An 18897-nucleotide genomic window follows, 5' to 3' on the forward strand; every position below is an offset into this window, starting at 1 on the left:
GGCTGTGAACAGATTATCGCACATTCGCTACAAAAGTGGAGTTTTTCCATCCGATTTTCTCATCGTGTGTACTAGGCATTTTTTTCAGGGATGGAACCTTTTGCCAATTTTTAGATAAAAATCAAACAAACAAGTGCACAACTTCTTTAAATTATACAAAAATACTATACATATAACAATACAGTTTTGTTTCCAAGTTACCAAAATGGTTGGCGAGTGATACTGACAGAGCAACGCATGCATTACTACTATTAAAACATCATGTGTGAGCATCAAAGCTTACACTTTTACCACCACATATGCAGGTGGTAATGCAGGTGGCAACAAGTTAGACACATATGCAAGAAAAAAATGAATGTATTTCAAAAAGGCTTACACCACTGCGTGCTTTCATGGGTGTCTAAAGAAAGAAGAGTATACTGCTTTTTTTTGCATCAGAATGCACCAAACAAATGAAACTCAATGAAAAAAAAAATGCTTTAAACATACCACAAACAAACTAAACGTATGCATAACTGTATACAGGGATAGCCATGTAAACAAGTCCATAAAGTGGAACTAAAGTTCAGCTGTCACAAACAGAAAGCAAGTAGGCTCTTTACTGCAGAAGAGACAAACAATGTCTTTTGCAATAAGATTTACCTACCTGTCTGCTCACCATGTAAACTGAGCTGTGCATGTGCAAGCTGAGCTTACACCACCTGTCCGTTCTCTGTGCTTCAGGATGATTAACTCCTACACATGTGCAGGAGTGGTGTCAATCCCATGCTAGCCAATGAAGATGGCCGAAGATCGACAAACAGCAGAAGATGCTGGTGAGGTACAAGGCCACTGTAGCAAAGGTAAGTTTAGTTCTGCTTTAGGTCAGGTTCACACCATAGAAAGGCAGTCTGGACGCATTTTTGCAGGTGAGTTTTTGATGCTTTCCAATGCATTTTTCCCCTCTTTCTTTTCTTCATCTTAAATAAGGACATGTGCATTCCAATGCATTTTACCGCGTTCCAGTACAGTTCAGAGCAGAAAAATGCAGCATGTTCTACTTTTTTTCTGGAACTGACTACACTGGTGTGAACTATTTCACTGGAAATCCTATAACCTACTACACATGCTTTTTAATTGCAAAAAAAAAAAAAAAAAACGTACTGGACAGCATGTGGTATGAACCAACCCTTAAAGTCGGTCACACACAAATTGGATTTTTCCTACCTACTTACCTGTAACATCCATTTCTTGGAGTACATTACAGGACACAGAGCAGGCTATAATATTGACTATGTTGGATGTCCCAAACCAATAAAAATCTGAGGGGTGGGTGACACCATAATAACCACCACCATCAAATAAATCCCAAAAGGACCTACTCAGCCATTTGTAATGCACTGTGGGCAAAGACAGAATCATTCTCAGCTCTGACATCCACCTGGTAAAGCTTTCTGCATGTATGTACCGAAGACCATGTAGTGGCCTTGCAAACCTGAGCAGTTGACCCATGATGGCAGATAGCCCAAGATGCCCCCACACTCCTGGTAGAGTGTGTTCTCACCTGAAAGGGTGGGACCCTGCCCTTTCAAACCAGAACAGGCTTGAATGATTAACTGGCAGATCTAATGAGAAATAGTTGACCTGGATGCTGCGGCAGCCCTTCTGGCAGCACAAACCAGGATTCCTGTCCTGTGCCACCAAGCTCAAGTAAATCCTGACTACCCGTACTACATCCAGAGTATGCAATGATCTTTCTCCTGCTGACTGTGGGCTAAAAAAAAAAAAAAAAGAAAGGCAAGACACTATCCTGATGCAAGTGAAAACTAGAAATCTCTCTAGGCAAGAAAGATGAAAGAGGACGCAACATCACCTAATCATGATACAAAAAGGGCTCCTTTCATGAAAGAGCCACCAGTTCTGATGCTCTTTTTGCCAAAGTGATAGTAACCAAAGAAGCTCCCTTTCTAGTCAAAGGACTAATGGAGTCTCACAAATTGGTTAAAAAAATTGCTTCTGCAAGGACCATGTTCACGTCCCAAGGACACAAAGGTGGCCTGACAGACGGGATCATCCGAGTTACACCCTGCAGGAAGTACGAATCAAGGAGTGAGAAACAATGGTCGCTGGGAAAAAATAGATAGAGCGAAATCTGACCCTTAATGGTATTTAGGGCCAATTTATTTTCCCCTCCCAATTAGAGAAAGGGCGAAAAATCACATCTCTGCAGGTGCAACTTCCTGGCTTCACACTAGGCATATAAGATTTCTAACTCCTGTAATGAAAGCTCCTTGAAGCTGCCTTCCTGGTACTCAACAGTTCAGAGATAACTGGACTCAAGACCATAAGTCTGGGCAGACCAGAAGTGTCCAAGGAGCATCCACTGCCAGATTCACTATATTGGTGTACCAAGCCCTTCCTGGGCTAGGCAGGGCTACCACTATTATCAGTGTTACCTCCTCCCAGATCCTGCTCAAAGACACAATAGTTGAATCATGAGAAGGCATAGATTAGAACTGGTCCTTAAGGTGTTACCAGTGCATTCACCCCTATTGCCAGTGGGACTCACGACCTGGACCCAACCTGTATAAGTTGTTGTAGAACCTGGAATCTAGTATATCTACATCCAGAGTTCCCAAACGCTGGCAGGCTGCCAAGAACATATTGGGATGCAGGGACCACTCTCCTGGTATTAGCCACTGACGACTGGGGGAAAAAAACCCTGCCAGTTTTCATACCTGTAACATGTACTGCCGACAGAGCTATTCTGCCCCAGACAGAATGTGGTTCACCTTTTTTTGAGCCACACGACTCCTGGTGCCACCCCGGTGGTTGATATATGCCACTGCCATGGCATTGTCCAACCAAACCCTTACCACAACCTGTGCAACTGGTTCATCTAATAATCCAGAGCAAGGCGTACTGCCCGAAACTTCAAGATATTGATCAGCAGTATTCTGTCCTGTGACGACAAGTCCCCTGAACTGTAGCCACCTTCAAAACAGCCCCCCCAACCACCAATTCGGACTCTGCAATATCCCAGGGACAAAGCCCTCTGGCAATCCAATGATTGGATCTTCATGATCCAAGCAGAATGTTCCTCTGGAGTGGAACTGCACGTAGGAAACTGCTTTAATGTAAATACCACTTCCTCATTCAGAGACATACTGAAGAATACCTTTTGCTTTTTTATTTATATTTTGCTGTAACTTTGAACAGACATCTTCCTGAGCAAAGGAACATTAAGGTATCCTGAGATTGACTCCCCCGTGTCCTCAGCAAGCCCAGCACAAGGGCTAGGAGCTTTGTGAACACTCGGACAGATCCTATTCAAAACAGAAGGACATCTAGACTTATGTCTATGCCTTGAGATCCAAGATAGACATCACATCCCCGTTTGGTTTTGGACCCCCAAACTTGTCGAGTGTCTTACATTAACAAGCCCATAATTTCTGCTACAACCAAAAATGCAAAGCAAAATCCTGATAACTCTGCAGCGAACCCAGGGAGTCTGTCATGCATAATATTATATCACAGACCTGTCTGAAAATCTGCAAAACTGTGTTTTAGGTAGTTTTAAATTTTGTTTTACTTTAGATACAAATTTTGATCTCTATGTCTGATGGTATGTACCAAATGTAACCTCCTAATAGTACATACATCTCATCTGTCTGTTATTCTCAGAGTGGATGCGATATTTTGTTCACTAAACATATAGCTGGTTATATTTACCACTGCATATAGATATTTAAGAATAAAATTACTTTAATAAAATTATCAGACAACTAATTGATTATGAAAATAATCGTTAGTTTTAGCTCTAATTATAGCCTGCTCTGTGTCCCATGATGTGCAATAAAGAAAGATGCCAAAACTACAGCTATATCAACCAACATAAAACCTCTATAGACTGTAGGCTGCACAGATGGCCGAATATATTTTACATTCTCCAAACACAACAGAGGTTCTACAACAGTAAGGTCTCATTTACACCAAAAGCAGAATGAATGAACATGCAAGGAAAATAATATTTCAATATGCACAATTTCAAAGAGCCTAGTATGCACCATTATGGTGCTTTCATGTGCGTAAAGGAAAAAAAACCCAGAAGAGCATGCTGCTGTTTTTTCATATGTACACATATTGAAAACACACCACAAACACATCCAAGTGCAACTCAATCAAAAAAGAAAAATAATGTCTAAACCATGTACAGCAACTGCGTGGAACTGCACACTGAACTCAGGGACTGCAGTGTACATGAGCCCTAAATTTACAATCTGAATACATACACTAAGGGCACCCCTAAAAAACATTACTGCCCTCTGCTCAGCAAGGGTCTAATGCCTGCTCAATACCAGGAAGAAATGGGGTACAGGTAAAGTGCATGTACACAGCACGACAAGACAGACACTACATATCACACATTTACTCGTCTGAGAGGTTAGGCTCCGTTTGACGGCAGGCGAGATGAAGGATTGCTTAGGAGTGAGTCACACACAGCTCCATCATCAAAAGAAGTCTACACCGGTTACAGAGGAAGGAGGGAGGACCAGCTGAGAAAAAGGGGGGGGAGAATACGACCGCTAACCAGTACGGGGAAGATGAGAGTGACAACTTCAGGCAGCTGCTGCTTCCGCTTCCGGAGCATTCCGCTGTGACGATTGGGACAAGGCAGTACAGGCTAGATGAAGACGTCACGCGTCCTGCCCCCCTATTGGCTGAGCTGTACCAATGCCGCCTGTGCAGCGTTGTGCTGGACGGCTTGGTCTCTGACGCGAGACCTGCTTCCCGGAAGCAAGAAATAACCGGAAACTGGGTGCTGGTGTTTACATAGTTCCTGCTTCTTCCAGCCCAGAAAAGAAACAAGGAGAATGAATATTCCGGAGAACGAACCTGTACTGTGCACAGCTTTCATGCACAAAACAACTAGATCAAATGTCTGATAAATGCTTGGAATATTTTTTATAATACAGGGTTTAAATGGCACCAGTAGATTTCATGGTAAAGACAGATTTATTGATAATTTGTGATTGTGACTTTCAACTATCAGTCGAAATCCACTTGCCATCCTGTTGCATGTTGGCCAAATGGGTTGCCACTATAGAGTGATTTTTCCCTGGGAGAGATTGATCAGAAAATAAGTCGATCATTTGCTGACTATGGCCGCTATAGCTGTGATCTCGGTTTTATCTGATAAGTGCAAAAAAAAAAAAAAAAAAAGGGACATGCATATTGAAATTAGGGGATGATTGGATTATTTACTGCAATGCTCAACAGTCTCATTAGGTGTCAGTATATTTTGAGCTCTCATGCACAATAGACGTTTTTATAGCTGCTGTTTTTGGCTTTTGACAGTTTTTTTCTACAACCAGTAAACCCCCCAGCATGTTTTCCTATGTGTTCATACACACAGACTGTAATCAATATTTTTTGGCTGAAAAAAAAAACCAGGACCAGTGGGTTTCTAGAGTTTTTTTAGCTGTAAAAAGGCTAATGCTGAAAAACATGGTAAAACGCCGCAAACTGGTCCTGGACATTTTTTTTAAAAAGCCCATTTGAATCCACTAAAAATGGTTACTAAAATACCACATGATTTTATCAAGTCATGCAGAATTTTGGTAGTGAAAAGCATGGATCATGTTTCAGCTGTCAGCGGGGTTCCAACAGACAGCTGAATGCAAAAGAAAGAATTGCCGGCAATTAAAAAATAATTTTAAAAAACGGCGTGGGGTCCCCCTCCCGTCCATACCAGACCCTTATCTGAGCATGCAGCCCAGCAGGTCAGGTAAGGGAGTGAGCAAGCGCCCCCCCTGAACAATACCAGGCCACATGCCTTCAATAAGGGGTGCTTTGGGGTAGGGAGAGCTCCCCCCCCCCAAAGCACCTTGTCCCCATGTTGATGGGATAAGGGCCTTTTCCCCACAACCCTGGCCGGTGGTTGTGGGGGTCTGCAGATGGGGGGCTTATTGGAATCTAGAAGCCCCCTTCAGCAAGGGTTTGACAGTTTTTAAATATGTAAGGGGTGGGGCTATCACATATATGAACCCGCCCCATGTGACATCAGTGAACTGCATGGCCCGGTTGATGATGCCACATGGGGGCGGGGTCACACCGCCCCTTACATATTTAAGAACTGTCAAACCAGTTTCTGAGCAGACGGCTGGGAGCCAGAGCCTTTTTTTTTCTTCGGAGTGGTGGCGGACATCGTGATTGACGTTGAATCTACTTTGGGGGACATTCTTTTATTAAAGGACTTGTCAAAGAATGACTCCTGTCTTTTTTTCACACTACAGCTTTTTTTTTTTGTGAATGGGTAGCGGTACCATGTACCCCATACTCATTCACATGGGGGGGTCTGGGATCTGGGGGCCCCCTTGCTAAAGGGGGCTTCCAGATTCCGATAAGCCCCCCTGCCTGCAGACCCCCACAACCACATCCCAGGGGCCCTGAAGAGGCCCTTGTCCCCATCAACATGGGGACAAAGTTCTTTGGGGGGGGAGCTCCCCCTACCCCAAAGCACCCCTCCATGTTGAGGGCATGTGGCCTGGTATGGTTCAGAAAGGGGGGGGTGCTCGCCCCCCCCCTTTCCTGACCTGCCGGGCTGCATGCTCGGATAAGGGTCTGGTATGGATTTTGGTGGGAACCCCATGCCGTTTTTTTTTTTTAAAGTTTGGTGTGGGGCTTCCCCTCAAGAGCCATACCAGACCCGAAGGGCTTGGTATGGATGGGAGCTCACCCACAGAAAAATTTATACATTTCTCTGTAAACTTTCTATCAACTTCTCTCCTTGCTGACATGATGTTTCAGGAAAGTAATATACAGTCTGGGGAAATTAATACACAACCAGATCAGGACTTAAACCTTCAGACAAAAGAAAAAAAAATGCTAAATAAAACCAACCTGGAAGGTGCAAGAGAATCTTAATGCTGACAAGGAAGAACTACTGTCTAATATTAATGACTTATGGTCTAATACTGTTAAATGCATGTCTGCTCTCCCAACAATCTCATGAACCAATATAACTAGAGGGTGCTATCCAGCAATTGAATGTTGCTTATGAGAATTATCAAAGACTGTGTGTTGAATATATTGCTCTCTTAAAGCGGTACAACACTCAAGGGTCATTGGAAGAATTAATGAGTTTTGAGGAGCTCAATCATATCATGAAAGAGACAGTTTAGTGGTGCAGACAAAGGCAGAAGTAAGATTAACACAGCTCCTTGAATCCAGATCTTATCGCTCTGCATCTACTAGATCTTCCAAAGCCCTACAATCAAGGTCTTCTACACTCAGTCAACAACTAATAAAAGCCTGTGCTGATGCTTCTAAAATTCAGGCAGCTTTCGCCCAAAGGAAAGCAGAAATAGAGGCTCAGGCCGCATATAAGAACGCAGAATTGGAGGCTTAGGCCGCACATCAGAAAGCAGAAATGGAGGCTCAGGCCGCACATAAGAAAGCAGAAATGGAAACTCAGGACGCACATCAGAAAGCAGAAATGGAGGCTCAGGCCACACATAAGAAAGCAGAAATAGAGGCTCAGGATGCATATAAGAAAGCAGAAATGGAGGCTCAGGGCGCACATCAGGAAGCAGAGAAAGAAGCTGAAGCCACACGCTAAAAGGCAGAAATTAAAGTTTTGGAAAAACAATGTGAGCATGCCACAGCCATGGCAAGGTTAAGGGTCTTAGAACAAGCAGCTAGTGAAAACGAAAGAGACAACAGTTCCAGACATTCAGTTGTATCTTATGTCTCAGATTCTTCACACACCTCCAGAATGTCAACTCCCTGTCACAGTAGCCAAACTACTCAATCAAAGTCTCTTCTCTGCACCTACTGTACCTCAAGACGATTTGCCCTTATATCCTCCAATACATCAGACTGTAGCATCTCAGCTAGCCGCAGACACACGTATGTATTTATAGACCGTCCACCTTACTTTGGCACCAACAGAGTACCTCCTAGCAAACGCACTACTCTAAAAACTAACACGCCAATGGACTTTAAGCTAGTTCCGGCATTGAATGCCTTAGCAGCAACATATGTTCCCAAGTCACTCCACGTAAGTCCACCAGCCATCACAACCAACTCTATTCCACCTGCAGTCATGCACCCAAAATCTGAAAACACGGACATGTCACAGTTTGCTAAATACATGCTCCACAGAGATCTTGTTAAGGCAGGCCTCACCAAGTTTGATGACAAGCCTGAAAATTTACGGAGGCTGGAAATCCACTTTTAAGGCATCAATGAGTGACCTAGACATCAATGCCACAGAGGAATTAGATCTACTCATCAGATGGCTAGGTCCCTAGACCTTCTGTCAGGGCTCCCAGGTATGACCAGAGGTGTGTGACTGACGCAGGGAAACGCAGACTTCAGATATGTTATAAACAATGTAATTTATTAACACTAACAATACAAACATAAACGCAGTGCAATACTAAAACATAACACAGTGCAAACAAACCAACCACCCACAGATAACAGTACATACAATGCAAGCGTCGTCAGGCAGGCCGGGTCAATATCAATTGGGCAGGTAGGTACAGGGGGAGCAAGCAGAGAATGGTCGGGGTCACAGGCCAGGTTCAGCAGGTAGCGGGCAGCGTGGTACAGAGGGTCAGGCAGAGGAGAATGGTCAGACAAGCCAGGGATCAGGAGCAGGAGAATGGTCAGACAAGCCAGGGATCAGAGCAGGGTCAGCAGAGAATCAGACAGGAACAGGATACAGGGCCCAGGAGAAACACACCAAGGCAGAGTCTGCAGGTCTGAATGTCCCTTAAATACACCAGTATAATTAGTTCCAGGTGTTTGACTGGCTGTAAGGTTGAGTCTCTGATTGCTGGGAGCACCCGCTGGCCAGCCCTGGTACTGCAGCTCATAAGGCAGGTGAGTCCCACTATTGCTGGCCAGTCCATTCCTGACACCTTCATACTAGAACCCAGAACATGCTTGCCACTGCAAACCTCTGACTTCACAAAATCATCTCTATTGTGAAAGAAAGACTGTTTGAAAAAGGTGCACAACAGCACATCATACAAGACAATAAGAAAGCTCCTAATCTCTGGGATGACGACATCGGCAACACAGTGTTTGAGGTAACCACTAAAGACAATGAGTTGGTAGCTACCATAGAAGACAAAGAATTCTTGGAAACCATGAGTAAAGAGTTCTACCAAGATGATTCCAACAGTTGGGTAGCACCTCTACCATTTCGTACCCCAAGAAAGAGACTACCAAACAACAGGGTACATGCAGAATCTTGGTTTGTTCCTTTAAATCACAGTTTGAACCAGAAGCCTAAGATGAAAAGGCACTTTGTGGACTTTATGCAGAAGGTGATTGAGAGAGATCATGCTGAACCTGCACCTCCTCTTACAGAAGGAGAAGAATGTTGATACCTACCATGCTTTGGTGTCTACCATCCTCGCAAGCCTGATCAAATTAGGATGGTCTTTGACTCAATGCTCGTCATGAATGTGTCTCCCTCGATGACAATCTTCTCACTGGGCTTAATCTGAACAACAATTTCATAGGTGCTTTACTTCACTTCAGACAAGAGCAAATTGCTGTTATGGCTGACATTCAGCAGATGTTCCACTGTTTCATCGTCCGTGAAGATTACAGAAACTTCCTTAGGTTCCGATGGTATCGCAATAATGATGAAAAGGTGTATGTCGTCCATACTCCACAAATGCGTCAAGTGCCAAAAACTAAGAGGAAAGCACCTACAACAACAAATGGCAGAGTTGCCAGCTGACCAATTAAGCACTGAACCACCATTTACTAATGTTGGCATGGACATATTTGGCCCCTGAACTGTTGTTACACACAGATATCGTGGTGGAGTTGCTAATATTAAGTGATGGGCTGTGCTGTTCACTTGCTTCAGCATTCTTGTAGTGCACATCGAAGTGATAGAATCGATGGACTCCTCTTGTTTCATTAATGCCTTCAGAAGATTTGTTTCTGTACGAGGACCCATAATGTTACTTAGATCTGACTGTGGGACTAATTTTACAGGAGCAGAAAAAATTGTAAACTACTTGAATGGCAAGAAGTGTAAATGGGAATTCAACCAACCTCATTCCTCTCACATGGGAGGCTCTTGGGAACGCATAATTGGAGTTGCAAAAAAGATCCTGGACTCTATGCTACTGGACAAGAAAATTTCTCAATTTACTCATGAAATCTTAATCACTCTTCTTGCAGAAGTGTCTGCTATAATCAATGCAAGGCCATTGGTCCCTGTGTCCTCAGATCCGGAGTGCCCAGTGTTGCTCACTCCAGCCACTCTTATTACCCAAAAAATTGGGGTAGCCACTATTCCCACAGAGGAACTTGTATACCCTAACATTTACAAGCATCAATGCCGACGGGTTCAACATCTTGCTAATGTGTTTTGGAACCGCTGGAAGATGGAGTACCTTTCTACCTTTCAAAGTCGTAATAAATGGCAAACTAGCAAACCCAATCTACAAGTGGGAGACGTAGTTCTCTTGAAGGAGACAGATTCCCATCGTAACCATTGGCCCATGGGTCTTATTACAAAGACTATGCCAAGTAACGATGGAAAAGTATGCAGGGTAGAAGTTAAAGTAATGAAAGAAGGTTCTGCACTCCTTTACTTCAGGCCTATAAAGGAACTAGTACTTCTTTTGCCCGAAGAGGAAGACAAGTCATCAACTTGATTTAAAGGGAGGAAAGAAGGAATGGTGCATGTTGCTGCCTTCCCCTCTGAATATGGATTTCTATGTCTCAGCCTGGACATTCGAGACCAACATCTGCAAGTATTATGCTAAATGTTTGCATTGTTTTCCTTTGTTCTTCCTTTCTCTCTTGTTTTGCAGATGATCCTGGAAAGAATCTTCATTTCTTATATAGGACTAAAGTTTGTTGTAATAGAAATCATAGAATTCGACGGGGAGTGTCATGTTTCACATGACTGTCATATGCCTTTAAGTGTTCTTTGTATTTTGTCTCTGCTCCTCCCTTTCCTTTGGTTTAGTTCATGCTGTGTAGATAGCTCCACCCTTTTATTCCTTTCCCAGTAATGCAGTTCAGCTTCAAGCGTCATGTCTTATGGAAGTAGATCACATTATGATCTTTTGACCTATCCGATGTTCATTGTAAGAGTCTCTCAGTTTATGTAATACACTTCACAAGATCTTCAAGGTGTCGTCTGGATTGAGTCACTGCCTGTGTTATTCAACTAAGATTGGAGTTATCGCTATCTCATCACAACTGTAAGTTACAGAGATCATACTTTCAATGCTTAGATTGGAGAGACAGAACAGGTAGTGATTTTGATGTTACACAAAATGTTTTTCTTTTCTCCAGTGCTTTATACTATGTTGTAAGTAGTAGTGACTAATGTTTAACTCTTTGTTCTGTGTCTCCAATCTAAGCATTGATAGTGTGATCTCTGTAACTTACAGTGATTAGATAGCGATAACTTCAACCTCAGTTGGATACCACAGTCAGTGACTCAATGAGAATGACATCTTGTAGATCTTGTGAAGTTTATTCCATAAACTGAGAGAATCTTACAACAATGAATTCCATAGGTCAAAAGAACATACTGTTTCTTGCTTCATGCCATGAGGCTGCTGCAATGCATCTCTGGGAAAGGGGGAGGGCTATCTATGCAACATTAACTAAACCAAAGGAAAGGGAGGAGCAGAGACAAAATATAGAAAACATTTAAAGGCATATGACAGTCAATATGACAGTCGTGAAACATGACACTCCCTGTCGAAATCCATGATTTCTATCATAATAAACTTTAGTTCAAGTCCAATATAAATAATGAAATTTCTTTCCAGGAACATCTGCAAAACAAAAGGGAAGGGAAGAACAAGGGAAAACAATGCAAACATTTAACATAATACTTGCAGATGTTGGTCTCAAAATCCAGGATGAGACATGGAAATCCATATTCAGAGGGGAAGGCAGCAACATGCACGATTCGTTCTTACCTCCCTTTAAATCAGGTTGATGACTTGTCTTACTCTTTGGGCAAAAGAAGTACCAGTTCCTTTATAGGCGTAAAGTAAAGGTGTGCAGAACCTTCTTTCATGGTGGATATAGCCAAGATGTGTCCCGAAATGTAGTAGTATGTACTGCACGACTGCCGCAGTCAGCAAGGTTAAGGCTAGTGGGAACATAGTGCCATTGTTCAGTCGTAGAGAACTTCCTTATGCGTTCCACTCTGTTGCCGACATACACGTAGAACTGTCTTGTGCGATTGTGTATATATCCTAGCACTATTTTGCTGTCTGTATAAAAGTCAAAGGAGTCTATTTCAACATCTGTTTCAAGTTCTATAAGCTCAGCAATTTCCACAGCTAACACAGCTGCACAAAGTTCAAGCCTTGGAATAGTATCTGCAGGTTTTGGTGTGAGCTTGGTCTTGCCCATGATAAATCCTACACCCACTTCACCGCTGAGATCCGTAGCTCAAAGATAAGCCACTGCAGCAATGGCTTCGTTAGATGCATCGGAGAAGACATGATTCTCTCTTCTGGTGGAATTCTTTAAGGATGCTTGGGTGTAAGAGCGTGGTATCTGGAGTTGTTCTAATGCTTTTAGAGACTGTTTCCAGGATTCCCACTTTTGTTGTTGCTCCTTGGGTAAGGGGGTATCCCAGTCTAATCTTTCAGAAGTAAGTTGTCTCAGCAGTATCTTACCCTGAATGCTGAGAGGTGTAATTAAACCTAACGGATCATAAATGCTGTTTACTGTAGACAATACTCCTCACTTTGTGAAGGGCTTGTCACAGGCTGATGCTTGAAATGTGAATGTGTCTTGTTTAACATTCCAAAGCAATACAAGACTGCGTTGTGTAACAGAAAGGTCAGATCCTAGTTGGAATTTCTTCACACTGACAGCATGGTCATCAGAAGGAAAGGCTATCATGACCTTGTCGCTGTTAGAGATGATTTTGTGAAGTCTGAGGTTTTCAGTGGTAAGCATGTTCTGGGTTCTAGTAAGAAGGTCAATAGCTTCTTCTTCATTGGGCATAGATTTGAGTCCGCCGTTTACATCGAAATTCCTTTTGATGAACTGTCTTGCATCAGATCCAAATACTTTCTCACCCTCTTGAGCTGTTTTCCTCAGTCTATAAATTGCTACTGCAGGAGAAGGACTGTTATCAAAAACATCTACCTTCATTCGGTAGTCTATGACTTCATCGTTGACATCATTATTGCGATACCATCGGAACCTAAGGAAGTTTCTGTAATCTTCACGGACGATGAAACAGTGGAACATCTGAAGAATGTCAGTCATAAAAGCAATTTGCTCTTGTCTGAAGCGAAGTAAAACTCCTATGAAATTGTTGTTCAGATTAGGCCCAGTGAGAAGATTGTCATTGAGGGAGACACCTTCATGATGAGCACTTGAGTCAAAGACCACCCTAATTTGATCAGGCTTGCGAGGATGGTAGACACCAAAGCATGGTAGGTATCAACATTCTTCTCCTTCTGTAAGAGGAGGTGCAGGTTCAGCATGATCTTTCTCAATCACCTTCTGCATAAAGTCCATAAAGTGCCTTTTCATCTTAGGCTTCTGGTTCAAACTGTGATTTAAAGGAACAAACCAAGATTCTGCATGTACCCTGTTGTTTGGTAGTCTCTTTCTTGGAGTACAAAATGGTAGAGGGGCTACCCAACTGTTGGAATCATCTTGGTAGAACTCTTTACTCATGGTTTCCAAGAATTCTTTGTCTTCTATGGTAGCTACCAACTCATTGTCTTTAGTGGTTACCTTGAACACTGTGTTGCTGATATCGTCATCCCAGAGATTAAGAGCTTTCTTATTGTCTTGTATGATGTGCTGTTGTGCACCTTTTTCAAACAGTCTTTCTGTCAGGGATTGGTGTCCCTGCTGCAATGCGCCGGGCGGCGCATGTGCAGAACATCGATGCACCCTAGCCAGCGAGCAGCGGGACCTGGGCGATCGCGACGGCCGAGCATGCACACTCGCGATTGCGGACGTGCGCCTGGCACCAATGACAGTGCAGGGCGGGCTATTTAAACAGGACTAGAGGTATGTCAAGTTGCCTTTTGGTCTTTTGTGCTCTGTTCCTGATACCTGATCCTTTGCTTATTCCGTTGCCGACCTCTGCTTTGTACCTGACCCTGCTGATTGTCTCCTGCTTAACCCTTGGCTTGCCTGACCATCCTTCTGCCTGATCCTCTGTACCGCGCTGTCCGCTAGTTACTGAACCCGGCTTGTGACCCTGACCATTCTCTGCCTACTCCTCCGGTACCTCGCTGCCCGCACGTTGCTGACCTGGCCTGCCTGACTACGCTTCACGTCACCCAGACCATCCATCCATCCCGCACCGATCGTTCCCGGTTACCAGGTCTGCCAGCCTCTTCACATCAGACTCCTTTACCCACACTCCTCTGACGGTGCTCTCTACCATTGTCGGACGTACTCAGGGGTTGCGACCTGGTCTCAGTCTGCTCCATGTCCATCCCCACCATCAGGGGCCCTGGTAAATAAGCAGATTGGGACTTAGACCCCGCGCCCTGAGGAACCCCGTGCTGTGGACTGATAGAGACGCCGCCAGGCGGATCGTGATACTTGCTTTCACAATATATTTATGTGGTCGTTGTGCAGAACAAGTTGTTCGTTCATTTGACAGGACATGTGTTTTAAAGGAAGTGACTGAGTAGGATCTCTTGTTCTTGTCTAGGCAGACATTGCCTATGATGACCCATCCTAGATCCAGACGCTGAGCATATGGTGCATTGTGTGGACCATTGATTTGATGACGAACTTTGGGCACCCTTAGAATGTCTCGACCAAGTAACAGGAGGATATCGGCACTTTCATCAAGGGCTGGTATTTGGCTATGTGCTTTAAGTGAGAATGGTGAAAAGCAGCCTCAGTAGTAGGGTTCTCCTCTTTGATGCTTGGAATCTGTTTGCACTCAGTGATAGTGGGCAAAGATATTTCCACATTGTCACTCAGAGGAGCAACTACAATGAAATTCCATAGGTCAAAAGAACATACTGTTTCTTGCTTCATGCCATGAGGCTGCTGCAATGCATCTCTGGGAAAAGGGGAGGGCTATCTATGCAGCGTTAACTAAACCAAAGGAAAGGGAGGAGCAGAGACAAAATATGGAAAACATTTAAAGGTAAATTATACAGAGATAATGGAAACATTACTCAATATATAGTAATAGGAATAGATTTACTGATTTCATACAGTACAGTGGGGATCGAAAGTTTGGGCACCCCAGCTAAAAAATTTTATTAATGTGCATAAAGAAGCCAAGGAAAGATGGAAAAATCTCCAAAAGGTATCAAATTACAGATTAGACATTCTTATAATATGTCAACAAAAGTTAGATTTTATTTCCATCATTTACACTTTCAAAATAACAGAAAACAAAAAACATGGCTTCTGCAAAAGTTTGGGCACCCTGCAGAATTTATAGCATGCACTGCCCCCTTTGCAAAGCTGAGACCTGCCAGTGTCATGGATTGTTCTCAATCATCGTCTGGGAAGACCAGGTGATGTCAATCTCAAAGGTTTTAAATGACCAGACTCATCTGACCTTGCCCCAACAATCAGCACCATGGGTTCTTCTAAGCAGTTGTCTAGAAAACTGAAACTGAAAATAGTTGACACTCACAAAGCTGGAGAAGGCTATAAGAAGATAGCAAAGCGTTTTCAGATGTCAATATCCTCTGTTCGGAATGTAATTAAGAAATGGCAGTCATCAGGAACAGTGGAAGTTAAAGCAAGATCTGGAAGACCAAGAAAAATATCAGACAGAACAGCTTGCAGGATTGTGAGAAAAACAATTCAAAACCCACGTTTGACTGCACGATCCCTCCAGAAAGATCTGGCAGACACTGGAGTTGTGGTACACTATTCCACTATAAAGAGATACTTGTACAAATATGGTCTTCATGGAAGAGTCATCAGAAGAAAACCTCTTCTACGTCCTCACCACAAAAATCATTGTTTCAACTTTGCAAATGAACATATACACAAGCCTGATGCATTTTGGAAACAAGTTCTGTGGACCGATGAGGTTAAAATTGAACTTTTTGGCCGGAATGAGCAAAGGTACGTTTGGAGAAGAAGGGGCACAGAATTTAATGAAAAGAACCTCTGTCCAACTGTTAAGCACAGGGTTGGATCAATCATGCTTTGGGGTTGTGTTGCAGCCAGTGGCACAGGGAACATCTCACGAGTAGAAGGAAAAATGGATTCAATAAAATTTCAGCAAATTTCAGTAACTTGATGCCATCTGTGAAAAAGCTGAAGTTAAAGAGAGGATGGCTTCTACAAATGGATAATGATCCTAAACACACCTCGAAGTCCACGGGGGATTACATCAAGAGGCGTAAACTGAAGGTTTTGCCATGGCCTTCACAATCTCCTGACCTCAACATAATTGAAAATCTATGGATAGACCTTAAAAGAGCAGTGCGTGATAGACAGCCCAGAAAATCTCAAAGAACTGGAAGACTTTTGTAAGGAAGAATGGGCAAAGACACCTCAAACAAGAATTGAAAGACTCTTGGCTGGCTACAAAAAGCGTTTACAAGCTGTGATACTTGCCAAAGGGGGCAGTACAAGATATTAACTCTGCAGGGTGCCCAACCTTTTGCAGACGCCATTTTTTTTGTTTTCTGTTATTTTGAAAGTGTAAATGATGGAAATAAAATCTAACTTTTGTTGACATATTATAAGAATGTCTAATCTGTAATTTGATGCCTTTTGGAGATTTTTCCATCTTTCCTTGGCTTCTTTATGCACATTAATAAAAAATTTTAGCTGGGGTGCCCAAACTTTTGATCCCCACTGTACATGTATATGTAAAGGACTACACTTTGAACTGTTTTATTAGGAACCTGGAAAAGCATGTTTAAAAATGAAGATTAAAAATTTCTAACGCCAACGAAAAAATTAATGTATTTCTGAGAATGTGGTTATTATTGATCTGCATGGGGATTATGGGTGGAACATAATGGATACACATCATATACAAAATAAATTTCACCTTTTTAGATAAAAATATGGCTAAAATTACTTTTATATATGGGGATTATGAGAGGAATATCATGGTCACGCTTAACCTATTTTGGATAAGCAAATGCATATAATTATTTTTTTACATGGGGATTATAGGTTAATTTTTGTGGATACACATGCCAAGGATCATATTTGATCTATTTCTGAAAAGGTGGGCATAGTTATTTTTCTACATGGGGATTATGGGTGGATAATTGCAGACACACATGCCAAGGACCATATTTGTCCTGTTTCTCCTAAGAATATGAATATAGTTATTTTTCTATATGGGGATTATGGGTGGAATATTGTTTTTTGTAACATGCCTAGGAACAAATTTGACCCTTTCTGATAAAAATAGGAGAATAGCAATTTTTCTACATGGGTGGATGATTGCAGATATACATGCCAAGGACCATATTTGACCTGTTTCTCCTAAGAATATGGGTATAGTTATTTTTCTATATGAGTATGATGGGTGGAATATTATGGTTAAACATGTCTAGGATTACATTTGACCTGTTTCTGATAATAATATGAGAATCGTTATTTTTCTACATAGGGATTATGGGTGCATGATTGCAGATACACATGTCAAGGACTATATTTGACTGGTTCCATTCCTCTGATAAAGTGCGTGCGCACGTAACGCGTAAGGAGGAGCCCGGACGTCGTGATGCTACGCCGTCGGAGCCATGACAAGGCCCGGTGGCCATTTTGAATCTCCTAGGGTTAGTTTACTCTATTTACCTGGATGACATATGTTTGCAAACCGCTACTCTGTATATAATAAAGCAATTTTCTATCATACTACACTATGGGCACCTTCCCTGACTCCTTGAGAGGAGTTTTATTTGCAGAACCCGTTTTCACGATCCTAGGCACCATACCAAGAGGAGGAAGACCTCCTGTAAACAGGCAACCCCTTCCATCCATCCTGCATTAGGAGACCTCTTGTCACCTGGATCTGTTCATGGTGCTGGAGTTAGTGCTGCCTTTTTTGTTTCTCCCACAGGTTAGTGCTATGCCTTTTTGTCTTCTCGCCCTTGCCTCTATCTTCATTAGATTTTGTCATTTTTCATTTGTGAGAGTGATTTAAGGGGTTTTCTTTTGTCAGCTGTTTTTTCCTTTCTCCTGTGACCAGTGTGTGTACATAATCCAGTTCGGGGTGTGTGGCTGTTTCCGATCTCATGGCTGGCTATGGCATCCACACATACACTCTTGTGGTGACCATATTTGTTAAGGAACAAACGGGTGGCGCTGCGCTAACCCTATATACAGTGAGGAACAGAAGTATTTGAACCCCCTGCGATTTTGCAAGTTCTCCCACTTAGAAATCATAGAGGGGTCTGACATTCACATTGTAGGTGCATTCCCACTCTGAGAGACAGAATTTAAAAAAAAATTCAGGAAATCACATTGTATGATTTTTAAAGAATGTATTTGTCTTGCACTGCTGAACATAAGTATTTGAACACCTAAGAAACAGCAAGAATTCTGGCTCTCAAAGACCTGTTACTGTGCCTTTAAAAAGTCTACCTCTACTCCACTCATTAATCTAACTTAGTAGCACCTGTCTGAGCTCTTTAAAGACACCTGTCTACCTCACAGTCAGTCAGACGCCAACTACTACCATGGGCAAGACTAAAGAGCTGTCAAAAGACACCAGAGACAAAATTGTGGACCTCCACAAGGCTGGAAAGGGCTACGGGGCAATTGCCAAGCAGCTTGGTGAAAATAGATCAACTGTTGGAGCAATTGTTAGAAAATGGAAGAGGCTAAAGACGACTGTCAGTCTCCCTCGGATTGGGGCTCCACGCAAGATCTCACCTCGTGGGGTATCACTGATGATAAGAAAGGTGAGGAATCAGC

General features: G+C 42.8%; 1 protein-coding gene across 1 annotated transcript in view; it reads right to left on the bottom strand.

Moving 5' to 3' along the window:
- LOC149441115 (bromodomain and PHD finger-containing protein 3-like) overlaps positions 1-4613 on the bottom strand; it is a 58782-nt gene extending 54169 nt beyond the window's left edge. The window contains exon 1 of the mRNA XM_089657716.1: positions 4412-4613. The gene's annotated coding sequence lies outside the window, so the exon portion shown is untranslated. The remainder of the gene's footprint in view (positions 1-4411) is intronic.
- Positions 4614-18897: the final 14284 nt, after the last annotated feature.

Source organism: Staurois parvus, unplaced genomic scaffold (genome assembly GCF_062004578.1).
Source record: "Staurois parvus isolate SC_StPar_1 unplaced genomic scaffold, SC_StPar_1.0 ptg001025l, whole genome shotgun sequence".
NCBI classification, from domain to species: Eukaryota; Metazoa; Chordata; class Amphibia; order Anura; family Ranidae; genus Staurois; species Staurois parvus.